The 27,168-nt window shown below is 37.9% G+C and overlaps 2 long non-coding RNA genes across 2 annotated transcripts in view; one reads left to right on the top strand and one right to left on the bottom strand.

The window, feature by feature from the left end:
• LOC136991118 (uncharacterized) overlaps positions 1-26,069 on the top strand; it is a 53,515-nt gene extending 27,446 nt beyond the window's left edge. Inside the window, exon 3 of the long non-coding RNA XR_010883150.1 lies at positions 26,005-26,069. This is a non-coding gene — a long non-coding RNA (uncharacterized lncRNA). The remainder of the gene's footprint in view (positions 1-26,004) is intronic.
• Positions 607-8,805, bottom strand: LOC106491656 (uncharacterized). The gene is made up of 3 exons (XR_001293797.1): positions 8,729-8,805; positions 3,792-3,877; positions 607-687 (listed from the first exon to the last, which is right to left on the bottom strand). It is a non-coding gene; the product is annotated as an uncharacterized lncRNA (long non-coding RNA).
• Positions 26,070-27,168: the final 1,099 nt, after the last annotated feature.

The following is a 27,168-nucleotide window of genomic DNA, read 5'->3' on the forward strand; positions in this document are numbered from 1 at the left end:
TTGATATCTGTTGACAAATGTCTGTTGGTCATAACAAGCTTCCTTATACAGGTATGTAGGCCATAGTGGTTTAAGGACAGTGACTGTGTCTCCCTCAAGTTGCCATTCCCAGTGATATTATAACATACTACTACTTCACTGTTAAAATATTTCTTCCTTTAAATCAAGGGTAACTGATGGGAGTCTAATTGCAGATTTCTCTCTGGAATGGGTAATCACCAGGATGATTCCTCTAGAGGGATATTTCCCGAGCAGTTGATACCTTAATTATAAACATTGTGAAATAAGTCACTGATACACAAAAATGACTTTCAGTTGTGCTTTTCTTAATTTAACTGGAAGCGAATCCTGAGATTTATGACATTTCTAAGCCAGTCCTCGGAGAAAGATACTATGCACAGTCTGCTGTGAGAACGGGGAAATAGCATCAACTGATTGCTCTCAAAGGAATGGCACTGTGTTTTCCTTCTATTAAATTCTAAATAATTAAGTATCTACATTTTTAAGTTAATAGTTAGTCATAAAATAGCTTTTCAAGGAGGGAGTCAGCGCAGCAAGCACATTAGTAAAGGAAAGTCTTAGCATACCTCATGATCCTCTATTTTTCTTCCACTTATCAATTTGCCAGGGAGCCAGAAGAGCTGGAAAAGAACAAGTGTACTGCCCTCCAGGGTTGACTTTGGAGCTCTGAAACAAAAAAAATTCATCCTTTAACGTAGAGATGTGTAGAGCAGTCTTAGGCTGCATGATTATTAAGAAAACAGAGTTAGAATAATTAAAAAGAAAAAGGGTCACATAATGGATGTATATGAAACCATAATTTTTATTGCTTTTGAGTGAACTCTTAGTATGTCTCAGATAGCCAATGGGAGTCAAATTAAATATATATAAATAAATATACGACACTAAAAAAATCCAGAAATTTAGACTACTATTCAGAAAAAAAGGCAAATTAATTAGTAGGTCTATAAATGAAATTTAAATATAACAATAGAATAAGCTAAACAGCTTATTCAGTAGCTTAAGAATAGCTTAAGAAGGAAAGAAACTGCTTTCATCATAAATTATACTATTTTATAATAAATATAGCTAAGATATAAATACAAAATTGAATTCAATAGCTAATGTTTAGGTTATGATCATGCAATGAGTTTTCTACAGGCAAAGTCTTATACCTATCAAAACTAAAAAATGCTCTCCACTAAATCACATAACTTCTGCATGCTGAGTTTGTGTCAGTGGGAACCACACTGGATCAGAAAGGACAAATATTGGATCCTCAAACTATATATAGGGTAAAACCATCTACAAACGTAGGCTTTTGGTTCTATCTATACGATTTATGAATGTAGGCTTTTCATTCTATATATACATTTGGCCAACTCACAGTTTTCTCTTTTGAATGTGTCTGGTAGTGCAATTTATTCTTAAAGAGAAAAGAAGCTATAAGATATTCTATAAGACATGTAATCACCTTGTCTCAGGTGCCTGGCAGTGATTGCATGTAACAGCACTCTTGGCTTCGCAATGTTCATTACAGGCCTGATCCAATTCCTTTAGAAGTCATTAGCAAAACTCCCAATGGCTGTGCGATGGAAGTCAGAGTAGGCTTAATAAGTGAACATAAATCTGTTGTTCTCTTTTGAATACAGTAATTACACTTTATTTTAATAGTGCCATTTCTCATCATTTGGTATTTTTATGGTCTACTTGCTTTGGTTTAGTTATTTAATGTATTTGACAAACTCACAAAATAATTCAAAGTGCAAATTTATTTGCTACCACAAAGTGAAGGTTGTTAGAAAGAATCTATAAAATCTTATGATGTGGAAAAATTCTGTTCAGCCAACAACTTCATGTGTGATAGTACAAAGCGGAGACAACTTAAATTATTATTTTTTTTTAATATTAAGTAAAAGACAGAGATATAGACAGGTACACAAAGACTTATGATACAATAGACTGTTTAGCTATGTGTTGTCCTGAGCTGCTCCTACAAAGCTGTTCGTTATTGAACTATATCTTATTTTGACACACAACCCTCTTAAGAATTGAAATTCCCTTGTAAATGCAACTCACTGCAGGATGTAAGCAAATTGGTTTGCAAAGATTGATTGATAAAGGGAAGTATGCATTCATCATGCACAATGTGCACCATAGTTTCCTGTAATAGGAAACTGAAAGTAAGACATTTTCTTCTCAGTCGATCATTCCCTAGAGCTGATCAAATATTGGTCTAGTTTAGCAAGTGCAAATTGTATTACTGTGAGACAAAAAATAGAGAAGCATGAAATTAAAGTTAAACAAAAACAGACGAATTTAACAGATCATTATAGAGTCATTATTTTGGACCAACTTCTATATTAGTTACAGAATATTGCTTAGGAAAATCTTAAGCAACAGTGTATCTATTTTCTTTTTTCTAAATAACACTGCTGAAGCTTCTATGTCTTTCAGACTCTAAATACTGCATGTCTCTAATGGATAGTCTGTGGAAGTTCCACTCTGTGAAAGAATACCATATTCTATAGCAATTCTCTGATACTTTTGTACTTAGCTCTCCAGAAAGTGAAGACTGAATTAAGCTGCAGGTTCACTCTGATGGTTACTATTTGTAACATAAAACAGTATAATACCCTGACACAATGTGATATTTTTATTCTCATGCCTGGTCATATCCTGCAAAAATAGAAAGCAATTCCGCTGGGGAAAAAATGTTAAGTCAAAATAATAAACATATTCTGGTCTAATATTTATTTCCAGAAAACATACTGCCTCACAGACATTCCTCCCAGACCTGACTGTCTGTAGGGTAAGCTAAACAGGCACTGCATATTGATGCATCCTCAATGTATGAGCAGGATACAGGTCCACGTTCAACAGGAATTCAGCTGCTACAGAGCTGGGAGCTAGGGACAGCTGTTTTCATGCAGACAATAATCTGCTTTATGTGAGATAAGGATCCTTACGAGAAGTAGTAAAAGAGGAAGGATTTATGACAGCTTCTTGTATGAGTAAGAGTCTGCATGACAGAAGTTTATACTGAGTGCTGAGTTCTGTAGAAACAGGGAGTTAAAAGCTACAGCATTTTCACAAGCAAGGTCTTCCACTGAAAGGCAGGGACTTCTATTGAGTTGCAGAATCAGCATGAGAGGGAAATTATGAATCACAGTCTCTCACAGAAGGCCATGGATCACAACTCCCCCAAAATTTGGATGTCAATGGGAACTGAGCAGTCCCGTGGACCCTGAAGACCTTCCAGGCTCTCATGGTTCTGGGTTGATTCATCCTAACTCTTTTTCAAACTAAGACACCAGCATATATCAGCACTCCATCACTCCTGCTTTATAGCCTCATGGAAAGGAGTATTATTACAGATTTTATGAAAACGTGAGATTATCTGGCTGAACAATTAGGAGACCTAGACTCTGTGATGGATGCTGACTGGAGCTCAGTTTAGACACAGCATTTGCTGCTTACAGAAACCAGATCTTTCCAGCCTAAGCAGAAGTCTTTCACACATGCAAGAAGCCACTTCTTTCCACTCTGAAGAGCTGTGGCTCCTGCTCCTGCTTCTCTTGCAAATTTGCTTGCAAGAAATTAATAGCTCCGGATAAAGTCCTTTCCTTAACAAAGTGGTTGTAAGTTCTTTTTAACCGGAAAAAGCACAATACAAATATTCCAATTTTTTATGCTTGCTGTAATAGAGTTTTTGGTGATTCTATCAATCGGATACACAGTATACAAAAAGGGAGGGAAAAAAAGATAAAAATAGGAACTTTAGATTTGACCTTATCATGTGTCCAAACATGTCAGTCAAGCCTCCTTGTTCAAATACTTCTTAACAATGGAAGTAGAATCAGCTCTCGGAGAGTCTCTAGAAAGAGAACACATGAAATCATGATCTATACAAATATAGCAATTTATGCAGGTACTTCTTAAAAATACAGGAACTTACAGAGGCTGCCAGTTAAAATCACAAAATAAAATACTAGCCATATTACAGTCAAGGACTTTTTTGCCATCAGGCTCTCTATATGCTTCAAAGAGTCATTGGAAATCTTGAAAATACAAAAGAGACAGTGTTCACAAGCTGCAGGAGAAAATAGTGTTATTTGCAGTGATCCTGAACCACACACTTTAGCTAAGATGATGGGATATGGCTTTGAACAGTTTGTATGCATAAGAAGTTACTAGTTTAATTTTGTTCAAACATCTTTAAATCCAGAATTTTTTTCTTAATTTTACTTTTGAACCAATAAAATGCTGCATTTTTTGATCTAGAGTAATGTGCAAATAGAGGCACCACAAATCAACTTTTCTCTATTCAAATGTCTCTTTGGCACTATGAATCCCAATCTTTTGCATTTATTAAATGTCTTCATTAAATATGTGGGATGAAATTTGAAGGCAGTTACAGTGAAGGTAATTGCCTGTAGAAAAATAAATACCTTGATTCTAACCTAATTAGAGATATCTTATATGCCATATCTGTGGGTCATTGACTGTCTGTTGCATGGTACAATGGCTACTGAACTCTTCTTAAAGCAATGAGCCACAACTGCCTTGACCTACTGTATAATTCATGTCTGTTCAGAGAATATGTAAAAGTAACAATTTTGATACTATAGAAATTTCCATGAACTTTGCACAGGCATAAATGACAAGCCCTGGAGAATCAGACCCTCTTTATGAGAATAAGAGGTTTCTGGAAGCTTTCTAGTCAAAGTGAGCTGGAGAATGATGGCAAAATTCATGCATTTTCTTAGGTGTCTAGGTGTCCAGGTGGAATGTGTTTTTTTTTTTTTTTTTTTTTTTTGGTGAGAGAGACCGATACTGGAAAATGTTGATTTTTTTGCTTAGAAATCTGAGACTATCCTCCTAACAACAAAGCGTCTGCTTAAGTCTGACCCTCCCAAGCTGAAATTTGTTGTCATTGTCCCCTGCTATATTGTCTGGCAGTACTGGCAAGAGTTTGAGTGTACATCATCTTTGTAACTAACCTGCAAGCAGTTGAATCTACTATTAGAGCATCACTTTGTGTTCGCTTTGCCAAACCAAACAAGGCTAGTTTCCTCAATTTCTCCTACTAGATCATACATTTTAGGTATACTGGGTCCCCTCCAATTTTTTCCACCTCTGTCTTGAACTGTGGTCTCCAAATTAGACAAAATATTTAAGGACTTACTGGTGCAGAGCACAGGAGACTTTCCTCCCTCTGCTCTCTCCTGTTGAAGAACAATAGGATGTGCTTACACTTACTGTACTAAGCAGTTTGTCTTGTTTGCAATGAGAGTGAACTGTTGGCTCATATTCAACTTGGCGTCAATTATATGTCCTAGGTCCTATTCAGAGATTAGTTTCATTGCCTGTACCGGTGTTGTGCTTCTCCTTATTGAGTTCCTGAGTTTTCTGTTGGTCCAGTCCTTAGGTTTATAAAGTGCTCTCTGTAATTGCCAAGTTCTGCCATTTATCATGTCAGCCACTCTTTCTAATCTGGTGTCATTTATGAATTTGCTGAGGGTGTATTCTTTGCCCTCATCCAGGTTGGTGATGAAGATCTTGAACAACATGGACCTCAGTATTGATGTCTGGTGAATGACTTTGATCATCACCCTTTAGACCCAGGTGTCCAAACAGTTTACAATTCATTTCAGTCCACTTGTCCATTTTCCAAAGAGAATCCTGTGGGAAACAGGATCAGAAAACTTACTGGTGTCAAGGAACACTGCTATCCCCTTATTTGCATAGCCAGTAATTGCACTGAAAAAAAGCAGTCATATTGGTCAAACATGATTTGCCTTTGATACATCTGCATCGATATTCCTGACTACCCTCTTTATGTGTTTGGGAGTGGACTCCAGGAGAATGTGCTTTGTAATCTCTCCAGGGATGGAGGTGAAACAGGTCAACCTACAATTCCAGGTCCTCCTACTTGCCCTTAAAAGATGGGCAGGTACCTCCCAAGCCACCACAGTTTTTCATAGATGATAGACAGTGGCATCTCAGTCCCATCTGCCAGCTTTCAGTACCCTTCAGTGAATACCATTCAGCTCCATGGATATGAGCATCTCCAGCTTCTTTAATTGGACTGTTTCTGCCCCACTGCTGGCTGACCCTCTGCTTCCTATACCATGCTCGTACACACAGAGCAGACTTCCTGATTACCCAAGCAATGCTTTTATTCTCCTTGTTTGCTACCTGCCCTAGTTTCCATCTCTGTTACATTCTCTATTTGTGTTTTAGTTCATCAACAAGCTCCCTGCTTAGCTGGGCCTTCTGCTGAAAGTCCCAGGCTTTGAGCAAAATGAGATGATTCATTGCTGATTTCTTAATAAGTTTTATTAAAAAATAAATTAGCTTTCCTGGGCAGCCTTCCCCTTCATGATTGCTACTCAGGGGATTCTGCCTAGCAGTTCCCCGGATAGATAAACTAGATTCCTCTCTCTCTCCAGAGTCCTGTATCTCCTGCTTTCCTTCCCATACTTCCTTCAGATACTGAGCTCAGTCATTTCTTGGTGGCTACAGCCCAAGCTACTATCTATGTTTTCATTCACCAGAGTATTACCACCTTTTGGTCCTTCTGGCATTTGCACCAGTAACACCAGTGTTGTCTAGGAACCTCCTGCATGAGCAGAAGGGTATGTGATCAGGACACTTCTAATCACTTGTAGAAAGCCTTGTCCACAACCTCCTCTTGGTCAGGTAGTCTGCAGCTGACCACAATTTATTCCTTTCACAACATCCCCAGGATTCCTTCCTCCTGTTCCTGACCCAGAGACGTTTATAAGTTATAGTACAAGGTGTAAAGGTGCCACATGGAAACCCGATAAGACATAGAGCCAACTGCTGTATAGTGTGGACTCAGACATTTTTCTGTGAAAAAGACAATCCCTAAATAGCAAGAACTCAAAGCAGTGTAGGGGGAAGTCATTCCATGCCACTGGCCACGTGCCAGGTACCCCTCTTCAGCCATCATTTATGACACAGTATAGATGTGTCTTTCTGATCTGGGCCTTATTTCCAAGTCGAGACTGAAAGAAGCTTGTCTGGGTGGTACGCTGTGTCATGCAATGCAATGCTGGCCAACAGTGACTTGGCAATTATGTTTATTTGTGTTTCATAAACTCCAGGATTCTATTTCGGAGATCTCTGTGGGTCCAGTGGATGGGCTCAAACTTCAAGTACAGTTTATTAGCTCAGGTTAACATGATGCTAATATTATCTCATGCTTTTTAGATTATTCACATCAAGCAGAACTATCACGTGCTTGTTTAAAGCATGGACACAGTGAGCTTATATCTGCATATCATTTAAACATACCCAGAATCTCTGTTACTCTGTACAAAACAAGGTTAAAAGGAATGAAAGTAAGTTGCTGGGCCTTCTTTCACATCTAAATTCATATTTTAATGGTGAAAAAAGGTGGAAAAAAAACACAGAGGGAAAGACAACATGGCCCTCAAAGTTGTTTTCTACTTCCAGTTTCACCGATCCTGTGAATCCAACACATAGCCTTTATAGTATCTCTCAGGACAAAAGGCAAAAGGCAAAAGACAAAAAAAAAAAAAAAAAAAAAAAGTAAGTAACAATTTTAAGCTTCTAGGAAATGGATTTTTTGTTGTTATTATTGTGGGTGGCATGCTCACATGATAAGTGAATTTTTAGCCATAATATTAGGATACTGTTTAGATATTCATGCAATTTAACAGTTTAGGAATGCAGGAAAAGAAAAAAATAATCTGTTGGGATATTTAACTGTACATTTCCTGCAGTTTCTTTGCACCACAAAGCCATCACAGTGAGTTAGTAGGTGAAAAGAGCAATAACTTCTCGTAGTAGATGCTGGAGTAATTTCTTGGTGCAAGACACACAATTCAAGGAATAGTAGCTCCTAATTCAAATCTAAATGTATTACATCCAAAAAGAAAAGGTGAAGGAAACAGAAATATTTATCTTTAAAATAGAAAACATGTTAGAATGCTAGTTGACTGTGCTGGAGCATTGCTATAACAGTATTACCAGGAAAAACAAAACAAAACAAAACAAAAAGACTAGGATCAGGCTGTTCAAACAGAAAACAAAACAAAACAAAAACCCAATAATCCTTCACATCCTTTCAGTATCAGTTACTGAAGAGATCTCAGGTTTGAAATGTACCTTCCACCTGTGACTAGTAAGAGACATTATTTTCAAATCTGATCTTGTAAGAAAGGAAAATCTTGAAGAACTGTAACATGTAAAATGCAAATATTACCTAGCACTCTTAGGGTGCAGCTATTTGTTTTAGCTATATTTTGATTATTTCCTTTGCAAACTTACTGGAAAAGAGATTTCTTTAAAAACATGTAATTTTGTAAGACCTGATAATTACAAGTATCAATGACCTATTCTATACCGGAAGCAGAATATATAAGAAATGGTGGATAGGATGTTCTTGGCTGAGAGGAGTCCTACACATTTATGTCATACTTTGCTGTTATAGTAAAATAGATCTAATAAACTGTATTTACTTATATGTGGCATTCTGTGCTTTTGCATTTAAGATCATCTGACAATGTATCTACATGTATTTCATGCTAGGCAGAGAAACAGCACTATCTTATTTTTACAGATGGTGAACTGAAGGAGAAGAAAGTTAAGACAAGATTTCTCTCTGTGAAAGCCTAACATTCATCCACTGTTTCCATAAAAAAAGACCCCTCCTTTTTTTTAAAATGCCACTTACCTTAAAGTTTATGTCAGAAGCACTTTATTTGTGAAACCTGAAGCCACATCAGGCTTCAGGGAAATAGTGAGATTCGTCTTCATGCTCAAACAAACATCTATGCTTAGGTTTCTCGTTCTTAAGATGAATTCTACTCATAGTGTCAATACAGATTTATATGGAGTTTAATAGAGCATCTGAAAATCATCACAGAATCTGAGTCTGTACTTGTGCCGTGCTATGCTACTGAGCAACATTGATTTGTTGCATATGTTCATGATTTGCACATAGATATGTGTTTCTGCTTGGCCTCTTTTCTTTAGAAACTGCTTTAAAATTATTTAGAACTTCTATCAGAGCTATAAAAAAGAGCAGAAAGTAAGCATGAAGAGATGGCAACACTGCAATGTCACATATAGTTATGTCAGCAGTGCACCATTTTCTCTCCTGTCAGTTGTGGAGAGAGAGAGAGAGATATTTGTATGTATGTATTATATATAAGGTATATCTATATGTATATATAGTATTTAAACATAAAGTAAGATGCATTGCTTTATATTATTTTAAATTGTATTAAAGTGCCAAAATTTCCCTTTTTTAGGGGAAAAAAAAGAAGTCAGGCAAGACAGGCTGGAGCCACTGCTGCTCTTGTTATGTGCAGTCCAGTTTCTTTGAAGAAAAAGAAGATAAGACACAAAATGGAAGCAGAAAGATTGAAAATGTAGTTGCTCTTGCTAGTGATGACATTTAACATGCAAATCTGCTGTTAGAGAAGTACACACACTCTAAAGAGCCTAGCAAAGACCAAGCAGACTCGTGGAAGCATCAAGCTGTGTAAAACTCTGCTTTCAGCTGCTTCTCTCTCCAGCACTGCTCAGCTGTTTGTCAGAGAATACTGTCTTGTTAGCTAAGCTGGAGGGTTATTAAACCCAAATGAAAAAGAAAGAGGAGAAAGAAGACAAAGGATAAACAAAAGCACACAAAAGAGGGAACCCAGCTTCCTTTCTTTTCACTTTCTTTACTTCGCTTTTCTTTAGACATTTGTCTGAGTACACAATAGGTACTAGATTATTTGTATTTGAAGTGTCTTGTTATGTATCTGAAGCTAAATACTGTGAACCTGGGGTAAGGTGCAACCAAGCATATACAGGCTATATATTCCAAGCAAAGCTAAGGATTCAGCTGACATTTCTGGATGCCATCTGGATTTGCATCTCTGTTTCATTTTGGTCAGGCTATTGCTCAGACTGTTGCTCAGTAACACATAGCAGTGCTATGTTGGATTTATTTGTGTTTTAGGAGATTTGAAGGCATAGAAACTATTACAGTAAAGCAGCCCAGTTCAGTTACCGACTTCCAAAGACAAATTTCAGATTCTAGAAAAGGGTGGTGATCAGAATATCGTATTTAATCTTGCAACTAATTGCAACTTAATTTTCAGTGTACCAGTTTACATTAATTAATGTTGGTTTATGTTTATCAAATATGATCTTTCCGTGGATTAAAAACATATAGTGGCCACAATCATTAGCATTGTCATCAAGCCATTGGCACCAATGCTTATGCACTTGACAGCTTCATAGAAAGTAAATCTGACTACGCTGAAAAAGCTTTTTTTTGGTGCCATTCCCCAACTTTAAAAAATGGCAAACCATGCCATTCCTTTCTGTCACACGAACAGTCCTTAAGAGGAAACAGAGGTGTGATGAGGGCTGAAGCTGAATCACAGTAACTGACAACATGCCTCCTAAGCAGGCTTGAAATATCAATATTATTGACCGCGGTGTGTGAAACATTTCCTTCTTGATGTGCCTATCACACAGACCAAAAGCAAGAAGTGACTCATCAGATGGTGGATTACTGGAAGAAGAAGAAGAATCATTTTGTTCAGAATTAGACATCAGGATTAGCTGCTGTTCAGTTTGTGATCACAGCAGAGATAGGAAGCATTGCCCTTTATTTTAAGAAAAATGTCTGTCAGGATTTACTGATTAATACCTTCCTTGTATAAAACTGTGAGTCATCTTCAGTAACATTATTATGGTTGCAACCAGACCACCTCTGGCTGTACATCTGTCAGATTTCACAAGGTAAGCAGTGAGGTGGCTTCAAAGGAAATCCCCAATTGTACAGACATTGGCTTTGGTGAAACAGAAGGAGTATGTTTTCTCTAATTTCTTATTATAGAAATACCCTGCCATAAGGGAAGAGGCAGAGAAAGAAATGGAAACTTAAAGGTCTGGCATTTCAATGCAGAAAAAGAAAAAACTTCTGGAGTAAGCAAAATATTTAATGATTTAGTGATTTTTCATAATGGTAGAAAAGTTAACTGCAGCCAGTTTCATGATTTCTTTCCACCTCTTAAAGCTCTGTAGGTTTAATATGATACCCTCCATGTCTTGTTCAATGTTATGCACATTTAAACATTATCATTGTCCTGTCCAGAAATTACTATTTCTGTGACAGCAAAGTAACTTCTCTCTACAGTACACACAGAATGAGTTGATTATTTATTTATTTATTTATTTATTTATTTTAGTAAAAATGTAAGATACATTGGAATCTTTCAAATAAAAAGTACTGTAAGACCAGCATGTATTAATGGGTATGCATAACGGATAGACTATGCAATATAAGGAATTATGGATATGCATATTATTTACAAAGTGGAACCTGAGGAAAAGGTAAGACTAAGAAATTGTGAAGTTCAGCATAAACTAGAAACTTTGATAGTCATAGAAATTTGCCACTTCACATACTTTTAGCTAATGTTTTCTAGTCTTAGTCCAAGTTTTTTTTATCAGTTCCAAAACCTAAACAGCATAATTTTACACTGGAACTTCTTTTATTTAAACATGTTTCCATCCTTTTGGTCTAACTAATATTCTGTTTTCCTCTTCTGGTCTTCAGCAAACTTATTCCTAAACCTTGCTCACCTTTGTAGAACAAAAGTTTGAGGTCACCTTTCTGACTGGACAAGCATTTTTCTTTGTGAAAGCTATTTAATAATAACTAATGAATAAATAATAAAATTATTTATTGTTATGTATCTGGAACATTGGCTTGTTTGTACCATTTACAGTACATTTATTTTTACAGTTTACTTATTTTAAAACTGGTTGTTCCATAGTGTATAGTGATAGGATCCTAGCATTTTGTGTGATACAACCTCCCATAGCATTTGTGTAATATGAATTTTTGCATAGGGATATTATGAAGAAGAAATCCTTTGAATGCTACTGTTCATTTATTTGCATGAGAAATGAGATGATGTAAGAAGCCAAAAGAATACTGCATTCCTATCATACTGTATTTTAAGAACCTCAGCTGGATTTAAAAAAGTCAACAGGAACAAGTTACAACTTGTCCATTGACATTAATTACAGGAATTTTCTCTATTATTTCATGTTCTTTTTCTTTTTCTTTGCTGCAATTGTTAAGTATGTTGTTCATTTAAAATTATCAAATACTCTCCAATAATCCTAATATTAAACAGGGTCCAAAAGGGGTTTAGTTGAATTTTGTTAAAAATATTTGTTTTGTTTCCTTCAGAGTGGTTTTATTTGCTGCTTTTTCTTTCTTCTTTCTCTAACATCACTAATATGAGATAGAAACGTTACAATATAGATATTGCCTAGAGTACTTTCAGATACTCATTTACACCTTAGAAATATATTTGCATTTTGTGCTAACTTTATTATTTTGATATTTTAATGATCCATTAACATCACATATTACAAATCCATTATGAATAATTATCACCAAGGGCAAATGCATTTGCTTTAGAGAGACAACAAAAATGCAGAGAAATATATACACCAAATTTCAACAGTTCAATACAGTACAAAATAAAGTACTGAGAGGACAAGCACATTTAAATTTTAAGAGAAAAGTCAGGGTTAATGTCTTTATACAAAACCAGTTCTTTTTTCTCACTCTAGCTCAGTATTTGGAATAGATGAATTTTTTAAAAAAATATTTTGACTTCATGTCTATGTAAATAAAGAGATGTCTCAGCCCCCAAACAAAAGAGGTGAACAGAAATACCAAAAAAAAAGACAAAATTCTTGCTTCCATAAAGAGAGAATAAAATTATATCTATATCACAAAACTATTTAATTTTTGCCTTCTTATACAAGCATACCAGAGACTATCTGGAACTATAATGACTCCTGCTGGCTGGAACACGAGCTGATTTAATTAGTTTCCACTGTGTGTATTTTTTCTCTATCACACTTTTAATTAATAATCTCTTTAATTTGAGAATGATCTTTGTTTTAGTAGTTGGGGAAATTAATAAAAATTTCCCTTAAAAAACAGGTCTTCAGCTTTAAACCACTGTTTAAAATCCGACCCAGATTGATAACATTTATGAATATCATTTCTTCTCAAAGGTCAGTACATTTGTCAAAATTTAGACATCTGAGTAAAGATGAGATATGTTGGATTTTACCATACTTTTTTCTAAGTTTTCTTATTTTACTGAGAAGGTGGAAAAGGGATGAAATACTTGCACAGTTTAGAGATCTATTCTATTTCTTGTAGGTAACACCTGCTACCACAAAAAGAAGGTGGATGGTTTATGAAGTTTGTCCTATGCAGACTGTAGAGCTTGGGTTTCATTCTTGCACTGTTAGTCCCTTTGCAGTGATACAGGTCCAGTTCTTAAAAATAGCTATATCAAATCTCTATTGGAATGATTAACATAAAGCATTCAAGTAGAAGAGAAGGTCTGAGCACATTTTGAACAAAATTGTCCTAATCTTCCAGGTAGGTCTGGAGTTTTTAATATCAGAACATATTTCTGCCCAAGCTGGGATGTTATGGTCTGGATGGGTGGATAATTAGATATGTAAAAAACTATTTGGTTGATTGGGCTCAATGGGAAGTGGATAATGGGTTGTATGCTGCCTGGAAGCTAGTAACAAGAGAGTACTGCAGGGGTCTGTACTGGAACCTCTGTTGTTTAGTGTCTTTATCAATGGAGGTGATGCAGTGCACTCTCATCAACTTGGCAGGCAGCACCAAATTGGGGGGACCAGTCAATACCCTTGAGGGCAGGGTGGCCATCCAGAGCAACTTAGACAAGCTGAAGGAATGGGCCATCAGCAACCTGATGAAATTCAACTAGGACAAATACAAAGTCCTGCCCCTGGGAAGTGATACAGGCTGGGGACTGGGGAGCAGCTCTGGGGAACAGGCCCTGGAGGATAGCAGGCTGAACATGAGCCAGCAGGGCACCCTGGCAGCAAAGACAGCCAACAGCACCTGGGGCTATGCTAACACAGGTAGCAGGTCTAGGGAAGTGATCATCCCCCTCTACTCAGCACTTGTTAGACCACATCTGGGTCCAGTTTTGGGCCCCCCAGGAAAGGGGGGACAGGAAAGACTGATGTCTCTCTGGGGCGAGTCCAGTGCAGAAACACTAGGATGGCTGTGGCTGGAGGAGAGGCTGAGGGACTGGGGCTGGTTCAGCCTGGAAAAAAGACAGCTATGGGAACACCTAACAGCAGCCCCCAGTACCCACAGAGAGGTCATCACGGAGATGGAGCCAGGCTCTTCACAGCAGTGTGGGGCAAGAGGATGAGAAGCAATGGCCATAAGCCGAAATGAGAGAGGTCCAGACTGGGTATGAGGAAAAACTTTTCCCTGTGAGGACAGTTTGGCAGTGGAGCAGGTTGCCCAGAGAGGTTGTGACATCTCTGTCCTTGGAGGTTTTCAAGACCTGCCCAGACAAAGCCCTGAACTATCTGAGAGCTGGCCCTGCTTTGAGCAGGAGTTTGGACCCATTTGCCCTTAAAAGAACCCACATATTCAACGATTTTGTTTTTGTTTATTTTTCCAGTTTACTAATATTTTTTGTCTGTTTAATGGTAATTCTGACCTCTCACAGCTTCCTGGAAAGAAGCCTGGGTTTTTTAAAATGAAAGCAAATTAAGTTACATGCATCAAGTGTGAAATGATGTATTAATTGTATTCTAGCTGCAACTTGACATGCTGTAGCTAAGAAAACATACAATTATCTTGTTCAATGTTTTGTAAATGGTACTGTGAATCTGCAAAGAATCATTGTTTAAAATTTGCATAAATGTCCTACATTTACAAAATTACTGAGAAATTTAATTGTAGTGAAATTGTGCCATTTCCCTTCTTCCATTGTTACACTAATGTATATACTCTATTTATTGCAGATTTTTCCTTCAGTAGCATTACATTTAGCGCCAGGGATTGACTTTTGTATATAATTTCTTTTTATTTAATTGCTCTGTAAAAAGAGATAGTGTTTGTTATCCCCTCAGCTAGAGGTATGTATAAACTATGACAATGAATACTCCCTTTTGTCTAACACAATTTGTCTTTTGCATGGAACAACCCATTAGACTTTCCCACTTCAACCTGTCATATTTATTTCAAAATGCTAAGCCATGACAAAATGTCTAACCAGAATTTACTTGCTTATTTTTAATGAGAGTTTGAGCATTTGCAATACTACATTTCTAATGGTGGTTAGTGCTGAACATCTGCTTTTAATCAGTTTGTGAGATTTTTTTTAGGCTCAAGGATATTTTTTGGTTTTATTCAGCATCATATATTTTGTTTCTAACTGGGACTCATATGGGCATACTTAAATCTTTATTAATATCAGTAACTACTGCATGACAGTTTTGATATTGCACTGAGCTTAGTGTACCAGTTTGTCTCATTACCAGATGATGATTCCCAGCTAATATTTGTTTTTATTATCTATGCCTACTGACTCAAGCATTGTACCTGGGAGTGGGGAGTGAGCTTTCTGTCTGTTACCGTCTTCATGCCCTAGTGCAGCTGGTCTGAATTTATCCATTATAACCACTCCTTTTCTGAAGGGATGAACTGTGAGGGGATCTTCTCATTTCTCAGCTTTTTTAAGACTGAAAAAAGCACATATGTGTTTGGTCACATAATTGTGAGCACTTGCAGATTGCTCTTGTGTATATTTTGTTATGGTAACTGGCTTTTTAGAGAATTAATTTAGACAAGAATTGCTAAAACATCTCTTCTGAACTTCTATGCAGAATAAAACATGGGATTTTTTTACCTTTTTGTAAACTTGTTAAAGACTCATGTTAGCTATAAGCATGGAAATTTCTGTATGAGACTAGTATCTCTCAGTTTATCTGACTTTTGCATGACCTGAAGTGATAAAAGGAGCTCCCTCTTTCTTCCCTTTTATGCAACTGAAATAGTTGTCCTCAAATAGCCTGCACTATAAAAGAATGCAGCCTATTTTCTCACTCCTACCTGGGAAGCACACCTTGCATGAATTGTGGCACACCAAGAAACCAAGCTGGAGTACAGGTGGGTTAGTTTGTTACTGAAATTAGGTATGATGGATCTAGCAAGACCACAAAACACTGTTGAGGACCATGGATGTACAGTCCTCTTCAGTTCTAAAGAGAGACTGTGCCATTGAGATGTATCCAGACAGATCCAGTCAAGTAAATCTAAGTTCATTGCTGTAGGAAAAAGCAAGATTCATGGACATGGATACCAAATATTTAGCATGGGATCCTTCTGTTATATGTGAGATATCCTTTCTCTCAGGTAGCATAATCCTGGCATGTCAGCCTGGGCAATCAATCCAGTGAGTGACACGGTTTGGTCTTCTCCCTATGCTGTGGTGGTTTTGAAGAGACAAAGGGGGATTGAGGGCATCTGACCACACTTGGGAGTGCATTGGTGCATTTTCTGCTATATACCTTTCTGAGATATGCACTGGTGGTCTGTGGTACTTCTAACAAGCAGCTTTCTCAGTTGTGGAGTCATGTGGATTGCCAGAGGGGGAACAGCCAATAATTCTGTAAAGGTCTCCTCAAGATTATTTAAGTCTCCTAGTGTGCCTCTCTCAGTATGCACAATGATCACAGAATCACAGAATCGCTGAGGTTGGAAGGGACCTCTGGAGATCATCTAGTCCAACCCCCCTGCTCAAGCAGGGTCACCTAGAGCACATTGCACAGGATTGCATCCAGGCGGGTTTTGAATATCTCCAGACAAGGAGACTCCACAGCCTCTCTGGGCAACCTGGTCCAGTGCTCTGTCACCCTCACAGTGAAGAAGTTTTTCCTCATGTTCAGATGGAAGCATCTGTGTTTCAGTTTGCGCCCGTTGCCTCGCGTCCTGTCACTGGGCACCACTGAAAAGAGTCTGGTCCCATCCTCCCGACACCCTCCCTTCAGATACTTGTACACGTTGATAAGATCTCCTCTCAGCCTTCTCTTCTCCAGGCTAAACAGGCCAAGCTCTCTCAGCCTTTCCTCATAAGAGAGATGCTCCAGTCCCCTAATCATCTTTGTAGCCCTTCGCTGGACTTGCTCCAGTAGTGCCACATCCCTCTTGTACTGGGGAGCCCAGAAGTGAACGCAGTACTCCAGATGTGGCCTCACCAGGGCTGAGTAGAGGGGGAGAATCACCTCCCTCCACCTGCTGGCAACACTCTTCCTGATGCACCCCAGGACACCATTGGCCTTCTTGGCCACAAGGGCACATTGCTGCCTCATGCTTAACTTGGTGTCCACCAGCACTCCCAGGTCCTTCTCAGCAGAGCTGCTTTCCAGCAGGTCAACCCCCAACCTGTCCTGCTGCATGGGGTTATTCCTCCCCAGGTGCAGGACCCTGCACTTGCCTTTGTTGATCTTCATGAGGTTCCTCTCCGCCCACCTCTCCAGCCTGTCCAGGTCTCTCTGAATGGCAGCACAGCCCTCTGGGGTATCAGCCACTCCTCCCAGTTTTGTATCGTCAGCAAACTTGCTGAGGGTGCACTCTGTCCTTTCATCCAGGTCATTGATGAAGAAGTTGAACAAGACTGGACCCAGTACTGACCCCTGGGGGACACCGCTAGCTACAGGCCTCCAACTAGACTCTGTGCCACTGATCACAACCCTCTGAGCTCTGCCATTCAGCCAGTTCTCAATCCACCTCACTGTCCACTCATCTAACCCACACCTCCTGAGCTTGTCTATGAGGATGTTATGGGAGACAGTGTCAAAAGCCTTGCTGAAGTCAAGGGAGACAACATCCACTGCTCTCCCCTCATCTACCCAGCCAGTCATTCCATCATAGAAGGCCATCAGATTGGTTAAGCATGATTTCCCCTTGGTGAAGCCATGCTGACTACTCCTGATCACCTTCTTTCCCTCTACATGCTTGGAGATGACCTCCAGGATGAGCTGCTCCATCACCTTTCCAGGGATGGAGGTGAGGCTGACTGGCCTGTAGTTTCCTGGGTCCTCCTTCTTGCCCTTTTTGAAGACTGGGGTGACATTGGCTTTCTTCCAGTCCTCAGGCACTTCTCCTGTCCTCCATGACCTTTCAAAGATGATGGAGAGTGGCTTAGCAATGACATCCGCCAGCTCCCTCAGCACTTGTGGGTGCATCCCATTGGGGCCCATGGATTTGTGGGTGTCAAGTTTGCTTAAATGATCTCTAACCCGATCCTCCTCCACCAAGGGAAAGTCTTCATTTCTCCAGACTTTCTCTCTTGCCTCCAGGGTCTGGGGTTCCTGAAGGCTGGCCTGAGCAGGAAAGACTGAAGCAAAGAAGGCATTCAGTATCTCTGCCTTCTCTGCATCCTTCGTCACCAGGGCACCCACCCCATTCAGCAAAGGGCCACATTTTCCCTAGTCTTCCTCTTGCTACTGATGTATTTGAAGAAGCCCTTCTTGCTGTCCTTGACATCTCTAGCCAGATTTAATTCCAAACAGGCCTTAGCCTTCCTCGTCGCATCCCTGCATACTCTGACAACGTTCCTATATTCCTCCCAAGTGGCCTGTCCCCCTTTCCACTTTCTGTATACTTCCTTCTTCTGCTTGAGTTTTGCCAGGAGCTCCTTGCTCATCCATGCAGGTCTCCTGCCTCCTTTGCTTGACTTCCTACTCATAGGGATGCACCGCTCTTGAGCCTGGAGGAAGTGATGTTTGAATATTAACCAGCTCTCTTGAACTCCCCTTCCTTCTAGGGCCCTAACCCATGGGATTCCTCCAAGTAGGTCCCTGAAGAGGCCAAAGTTTGCTCTCCTGAAGTCCAGGGTTGCGATCCTACTTGGTGCCCTGCTGCCTCCTTGCAGGATCCTGAACTCCACCATCTCATGGTCACTGCAGCCAAGGCAGCCCCCAACCTTCACATCTTCCACCAGTCCTTCTTTGTTTGTTACTACGAGGTCCAGCAGCACACCTCTCCTTGTTGGCTCCTCCACCACCTGTGTCAAGAAGTTGTCACCAATGCTCTGCAGGAACCTCCAGGACTGTTTGTGCCTAGCTGTGTTGTCTTTCCAGCAGATATCGGGGTGGTTGAAGTCCCCCATGAGAACCAGGGCCTGGGATCGTGAGGCTACTTCCAGCTGTCTGTAGAAGGCCTCATCGACTTCCTCTTCCTGACCAGATGGCCTGTATTAAACACCCACAACAGTGTCACCCATGCTAGCCTGCCCTTTGATCCTTACCCATAAGCTCTCGACTCGCTCTTCATCCACCCCTAGGCACAGCTCAGTACATTCCAGTTGCTCTCTCACATAAAGAGCAACTCCACCACCTCGCTTGCCTGGCCTGTCTTTCCTAAAAAGCACGTAGCCATCCATGACAGCACTCCAGTCATGTGAGCTATCTCACCCTGTCTCTGTAATGGCAATGAGATCATGGCCCTGTGACCGCACACATATCTCTAGTTCTTCCTGTTTGTTCCCCATGCTGCGTGCATTGGTGTACAGGCATTTCAGAGAGGTGATCGAGCATGCAGGTTTCCCAGGAGGGGTACAAGAGGATCCTCCATAGCCACATCCCATGCGCACTTCCCTGGCTGCATTCACCTGCTGGAGGCATCCCAACTTGAGCTGCATTTTGCCAGCTACCCTGGCACTATAACTCTCCCCTTCCCCCATCTTTCCTAGTTTAAAGCCCTCCTTACCAGGTTGGCCAACCTGTTGGCAAAGACCCGCGTGCGCTGCCTCGTGAGGTGGATCCCATCTCTCGCCATCAGTTGTCGATCTTCAGACAGGGTCCCATGGTCGTAGAAACCAAAACCCTGTTGCCAACACCAGTGGCACAGCCAGTCGTTAACCTGGAATGTCCAACTCCTCCTTCTCTCATCCATCCTCTCATCCATCACAATGATGTGGATAGACAAGGAACTTGACTTTAAAACCAGTGATAATACAATAGCTGTGAATATTTAATGTGTATATGTGTATGTTTTGTGAGAGAAAAAAGGGTATTTTTAAAACTGAAATGTTGTGTTTCAGTTTCTGCTGAATCCTTTGATGTTAGCAGTCTGATAGAAACGGGACATAGAGAGATCCATCTTCATCACAGGTTTCTTTCTTTGCCAATATACATTTTGTTTGATTAAATTAATCTTCATTATAAATTCAGGTGCAGAAGTTTCCATAAGCACCTCCAGAAGTACGCCATCTATAAATCTTGGCATCAGTTCTTGCGACCCCTCTGGTCTGACAGTTAAACATTTTGAGAACTGTAGTTCATAAATTGTTCATGAAGGGTCATGAAAAAAACTTAGTTTATTTCCTAGTAGCTGCTTCCTCCCACAGCCAAAATTAGAATTTTCTCTTTAAAAAAGAGCAGCTGAAGGAACTCTTTTGTCATGCTCAAAGTGCATATACCAGGGCTACTACAGGACTACTCCTTTTCTGGATGCAAAGAAGAAAGTTTAAAAAATGGTGTGATTCCACAGTACTGCACAAAGGATGTTAAGACAAGTTCACATGAACGAAGATTTATTAGAGGGGTTGGTAGCTGATGGCCTGCATCCGCTCTAATGGTGAAAGTTACTTTTGGGGAAAATAAAAGCAGAAGTTGGAGTGGGGGAGGGAGAAAGAGAGAGAGTGAGAGGGAACGTGCGTGAGAGTAAAGGAAAATTCTTTGCAATGATCAGCTGGGAACAGAAGTGACGGCGACCCCAGGTTAGCATCCTACCCGGAGCATTTTCTGCACAGCAGCAGGTGATCCTCCATGTCGTTTTCCCCCCTTGTCTCTACTTTTTTCATCAGGACCCTCTCAGACTCCCTTGGTTTCTGCTTATGATGCTGTTAGTATTATCTGGAGAGTGTGTTGATCAGGGAAAGGTGCTACATGCTGTTGGTTGTTAACTTTATGCATGTGTATTACTGGGTCTCCTAATGTAAACCAAAAGCTACAAAAAAGAGTAGAAAAAAGGGTGATTGTAGGTGATTCTACATTGTAGAACATATAGGAGAAATACTGTCATCTCTTTTATACAGCAACATTGTGGCAGGGACAGTAACTTAAAGAAAAGGGGAAAAAAATCTGTTCTTCCATTATTATAATCCTTTACCACTACATGGTGATGAGGAGCCACCATGTGAAAACAGGGCAGAGGAACCAACATTAAAAATTTGCTTCACAGATTTCCATTTAGATTTGTCATGAATGAGCCAACTTACCAAATGACATTTAATTGTGATAGCATTTTTATTTTCTTCCTTTCAAACATAGATCAAAAACTTTGGTAAGAATGACTATATATTCTAATGTTTGCAACCAAATAATTACCTAGTACAGGTCAGAGGGTGCATTTGGATTTTTTCTGGTGCGCAACTATAAAAGTTTTCTCCGCATGGAAAACTGGCAAAAAAAAACAAAAACAAAAAAAAACCTGCTGTAGGAATTCTTTTACAAACTGGTGGCTTTGGTATCATGACATTAGCATAAGAAGTTTCATAATTTTTAGATCCAAGTCGGATAATTCTGATAAATTATATGTTACATTATGGAGAAGACATAGAAAGAACAATACTGGCAAGATATGTTACGGAGAATTATCAACGTACTATACATGCAAAGGAATTTCTCTCAAGGAAGTTCTTCAGTAGTATTTTGTTTACTGAGGTGATGGGTTTTTTTTAATTCAAAAAATTATTTATTGTAAACTATGCTCAATACAAATACTTCATGAAAAATGAAAATACTGTTGGTATAATTTTGATTCCAAATTTAAAGTGCAAGAAATAAAGTTGAAGAACACGTCTTCTGTTCTTGGAAGTGCCTCTTTTTGCTGTGCTCAGAAACAAATACACAGGCAGAAAAGCAAACACCAATTTATGGCTGCAAAAATGATGTAAAAGGAAATATGCAGCTGTAGTTGAAGGTGGACACTCCTCTTAGTAATAGCAGAAACTTTGACTGGCGTAAGCTCATGATAAAATCAAATCTTCAGTTACTTCAAGAACAAACCAAAAAAAGGTGGTGTACATCACAGCCTGTATATCTTCAACTTGCTATGTGTATTTTGGATAGGTGAATCCTAAAAATGGTAAATTTGGGGTTATTCTGTCTTGTTTTGCAAACCAGATAGAAACATCAAAACAGTATAGCTAATTGGATTTTTTTTTTTCTGTGAAACACTTATTTTTCCTTAGAAAATGTGAGGTCCTTGAGACTGGACCTTTTTTTATGGACTGCTATTTGTCTGGCAAAATAAATAAATTGTGAAAAGTCACTGCTGGAATGGAGTTTCTTGAAAGATCTGCTCAAAGCTGGCAGTAGATGAATCTGTTCTCAAATAGCATCTTCCATGTTTCAGGTGAATACCCTAACAATCTATCAGTCTGTTAAAAGCAGATATTCATGTTACTCAATTCAAAAATTTAGAAAAGTATTTATTTCCAAATGAGATAACAATAGGCGGTATTCTTTTTTCTATCCATCCTACAAGGTGGAGTACTTTTCTAAGATGTTCCTGCAATTCAGATGCCCCCTGATTTCTTTTTGTGACTCCTGACATAGGCAACTCAGCTATACTCATCAGTATGTCTCCACTGTGCAAATCATGTAAAAGCAGAAGAGCTTTTGGGGGGAAGGAATACCTTATAGTCTCATAACCAATACGCAAAGTCATAACGCCTGGTTACAAATATTATTTCTACCTACTCCAAAAGTGTATTCTTCATGTTTTACCTGCCCTGAATTCCATAATAAAACCTTGAAATCCTAAATCCCTCGATATTATTTATAACCAGATGTCAAATTTGTGGAACCATTGATCAGCTCTCACAACTAATTGACTGTGGGTGACTACCTGTGAAGGAAATCCCATTAAGCACGTAAAAACAATTTTATAAATTCCAGGAAAACAAATCTCACTAAGTAAAAAGACAAATTATTTGGAATCCATCCAAAACCTGCTCCAAAAAGTGGCCTATTCTTAATCTAAGTGTCCTGTAAATTATTTCTGATAGATTGACTGCCTTAGGAGGGAGCTGCACTTAATGAGGATGATATGGGAAAACAAAGGATGTCTCGAGAAGACAGTGCCCCTTTATGCCCCTTCATGCCCCTTCAGATTGCCTCTTTGACAATACCCATTAAAAAATCTTTTAAAATACTATTCAACTATTGCCTTTATCTGTAGCCTAAAACAACACATCTTTTTACCATCTTTTGACATTTTTTTCTTGCCAAAGGAAAATTTATATCACATATTCAAACTGATTCTGTATCAAAGAAGTCTTTATTTGCAAATAAATTCCATTATAACAAATATTCAGCTGTTTCTCCATGGAAAAGTCTTTTGCAACTGTGATTTTCCTCATCAGAACTTTTCATTTGTTGTCCAGGTTCAGTCAAATTTGACAAACAATTTATATGTCAAAGAGAAACTATTATGTTGTTGCAGGTTTTGTGCAACTGGCAGCTGAGCAGATGCAAAAGAGTCAAAATAATAGCCTCATTGAGGGAAAAGTTTTGACTTAAAATCAGCAGTTTTTCTGTTCCTCTTGGCCAGTCAGCACACAGGGATCTTGGAACCAGCCTTGCTATCTATCTTCTGCCTTCTGTCCAGCCATTAGTAAAAACTGTGTATGTGGTGGTACGTGGAGAAAGGTAGGGCAGAAGGATATGGGGAGGACTGCGCTATCGTAGAGGTTGTAAAATCATAAGGGAATGATGAGGAAATAAGATGATTGCAGTGGAGATGATATAAAATATAAAACTTGACCCCACAGAAAACCAGAATTCATCTATTTCATGTAAAAACTCTTTTTTTTTAATTTGCAGTAGCAATGTAAAGAAGTAAATTTTAATTTAAAAAAGCCCTAATCCAAATTTTAATTTTGTATTTCCATGTATTATTGCAAAGCTTAATGAAAAGTGGCTGGAAAAAAGAAACAGATAAATAAATTTTATAGAATAAAATATTGCCAAAATTCATAGGCTATGCATTAGAAAGCAGTATTTGAAGGTTTCAATTTTTTAGCTGTAGCTCATTCAATTGCCCTAAAAGGTCTGACAAAGTAAGTTTGTCCTTGTACATCAGTGTACATTGGCTAAGCTTCAATATCTATAATATTCATGCATTTAGTCTGCAAAGCATATAAGGTGCCTTCATGTAACTATCCTCATGAAGAAGTTTAAACTAAATAAAATTGTTTAATATTTGACCCATTTAATCATACCTATGCTGAGAGTCAGCAGACCTCAAATTTTTACCATTCAAAGTATTTCAATGTTATTCACAGTCAGCACAAGCATGATACTTTTAAGGAAAAGTTGTGTTTATATGAAATCAGGGAAATTAGGCTCACCTCCTGACACAGGTGGAATATATTTTGGCCTTCTGTAAAACAGTGTGATACAATAATGATAAATAAGTTACTTGATCAAGAAACAGATAAATATGGGGAAGATAAGCCTTAAATTTACATTTTTTACATCCATATTGTAAAGCTATGATTATTAGCCTGATTTAAAAAAAAATTTTTTTTAGTTCCATTTTCTATGGGAGCTTTTCACCAAAAACATAAAATCTATACTTCTAGTAAATGCCTTAAAATGTTGCATTATGGTTTTTCATTTCAAAATTTAACTTGCACTTTAACTTTCATAATTTATAAACAAGATGAAATAGTTCCAGAAAGTGCAGTATCCTTGTTGCAGATAAACTATGTGAAAATGGACTTTAGTGATGTGAGTTGTAAATTTTATGGATTTTTTTAATGCACTTAAGACTTTCTAGGAAAGATTTAAAACAGAAATATTTTTTTAAGATAAACAAAGGCCATGGACATTTTTGAAAGCATTACAATCTATTACCTAACTCCTACTGTGAAATTCAGTTAACTACTCCACATAATTTAAGAAGCAGACAGGCTTACACACTGTATAGATGGGAAACAAAAGTTTTCATGGAATATATCTTCAATTGTGTATGAAAACTTACTGCACACACACACACACACACACACACACACACACATATAGGTATAGGTATAGGTATGATATATTTAATAGATTGGATTTTTTTAAGACCTGTCTTCCCAAGTGAGATCACATGCATATTTAGTACACAGTATCCTCTTAATTCATTGCATTATCCTAATGATAATTTGCATTTATTTTAGCAATTTCATTTGAACATCTCACAGAATATTTCAAACATAATAGTTTCTTTAAAAATGTGTTATGACTTTATGTCAAGTTGTGTTATTAAAAAAAATACAATGATCATGTTCAAAGCTGACTGTGGAATGTCGATAGATTAATAAGCATGTAATATAAGAGAAACTGATTCATATGGAAATTTTTGACTTAGTATTTGGGTATTTGCCCACACACAAACATTTTCCAATTTTTGGTGTGGATAAATTTCAGATTATGGTTATTTACAGACATATTTGTTTGCTTACAGTTTATTTCTAAAAGTAAACATTCTCACACTTTTATTCACAAGGAAGTAACAGTTCATGCATGTTTCCAGCCTTACACAGGATACGTGTCTATATTCAGTCCTTATTTACATAGAAGCACTAATATCTTTCTATAATTTATGTAAAACTTTAATTGTTTTTCATTTATTTTATCCTAATAAAAATACTGTTATATTAGTTTTTGTTTGTTTTTTGTTTTTTGGTTTTTTTTTTTGTCCTGGAGGTTTTGAGCCTCTGGCATATAATATTGATTAGTGGCTGAAAACAATATAATCTGGAAGAAGACATGGAAGAGGAAATACTTTGAACACAAAACTTTTTAAAATTTCCTTTGGGACTTTCTGCTATTGAAGCAGCAGAAAACACTGAAATATTCTATGATATGAACTATGATGTATTTCAAAAATATTCTAAAAGGTGCTCCGTACTAAGAGGTTTAACACAACATAAGAAATGCATTAGACTAACATTGGCATAATTGTTTGACAATACTTTAGATAATCTCTGCTGGAGATCTGGATGACTGGTAGATACCTTCTGAATTTAAAGTCTGAAGAACTATTTCTTTTTTTTTTCCCTACAGATCCATGCAACAGAATCCAAGCCTGTTAGCATGTAAAAAGCAGCAAGAGCTAAGGTGAATATTCAGATAATTTTTCTAAAATAAAACACAGAGTGAAAACAATGTTATCGCATGTGTGAATGGCTGAGAGACTTTTTAAAATAGCTATAAAGCTATTTATCTTAAGGCCAGAGTGACAGTTACATTTGACATGTATGCACAGGCTTGATTTGTAAGAAAGTGCTGAATAAACACTCTGAAAATTAAATTATTTTAAGATGACAAAATCTCATCTTAAAAAAAAAAAGACACTTGCCATATCTTATTTATTACAGGAAAAAATGTGGAAGTTTATAAGTAGCAATATGGGCATTTGGAAGTTCTAGCATACTCTTTTTTGTCCTGTTTCTTCTCCATAAAAATGACAACATATGCACTTGAAATATTTACATAAAAGCATACACTAATTGTTCCAGCTACTGTATTTTCTATAAAGCTGTGCAGTACAGGATTGAACTAAGGTCAGTTCAGATAATTAGAACTGATATAGAAGTTCATCTATTCTGTATTTACATCAGTATCAATGATCTGTGAGTCATTATAAATCAGCCAGCAAAAAGCAGAACTTCAGGATGTCTAACTACTCTAAATGTACTAGTCTGGAGATTAGCATTCTATTAAATAATCTGTTGAAATTAAAAGCTGTATATATGCCAATATATTTTCATTTATTACTGTTATTTTAATAATAAGCTGTGAACTGCAATATGTTTCAATAATAAGGGCAAAAAAGTACAGTAATGCACACAGCTGCAGTTCTGCTGACAGAAGATCGATGTGGCACCATGTAACAGGGTCAGAAAAGTTATTTGAAGGTGATAATGCAGACATCTAATAAATCAAGTTATAAATGATAGAAAGACTTTTAGGTTAAAGTACATTCAGAAAATTGTGCTAAAAGATACGTCATTCTTGATTTTAAACAGCTGGAAATTTTAAGGATATACAAACAAAGCAAGAATACAAACCAACAATTGAAGCGCTATTCAAATAGTACATTTTGGCAAATCTCAGAGACAAAATGTTGGTAGAATATCATATTCAGTTTCTTCACTGTCAGGATGGATGATGTTCAGAGCAAACTTAGACCATCCTTCCTATAGAAAATAAAATATATTTTAAGTA

This window comes from Apteryx mantelli, chromosome 1, assembly GCF_036417845.1.
Source record: "Apteryx mantelli isolate bAptMan1 chromosome 1, bAptMan1.hap1, whole genome shotgun sequence".
Taxonomy (NCBI): domain Eukaryota; kingdom Metazoa; phylum Chordata; class Aves; order Apterygiformes; family Apterygidae; genus Apteryx; species Apteryx mantelli.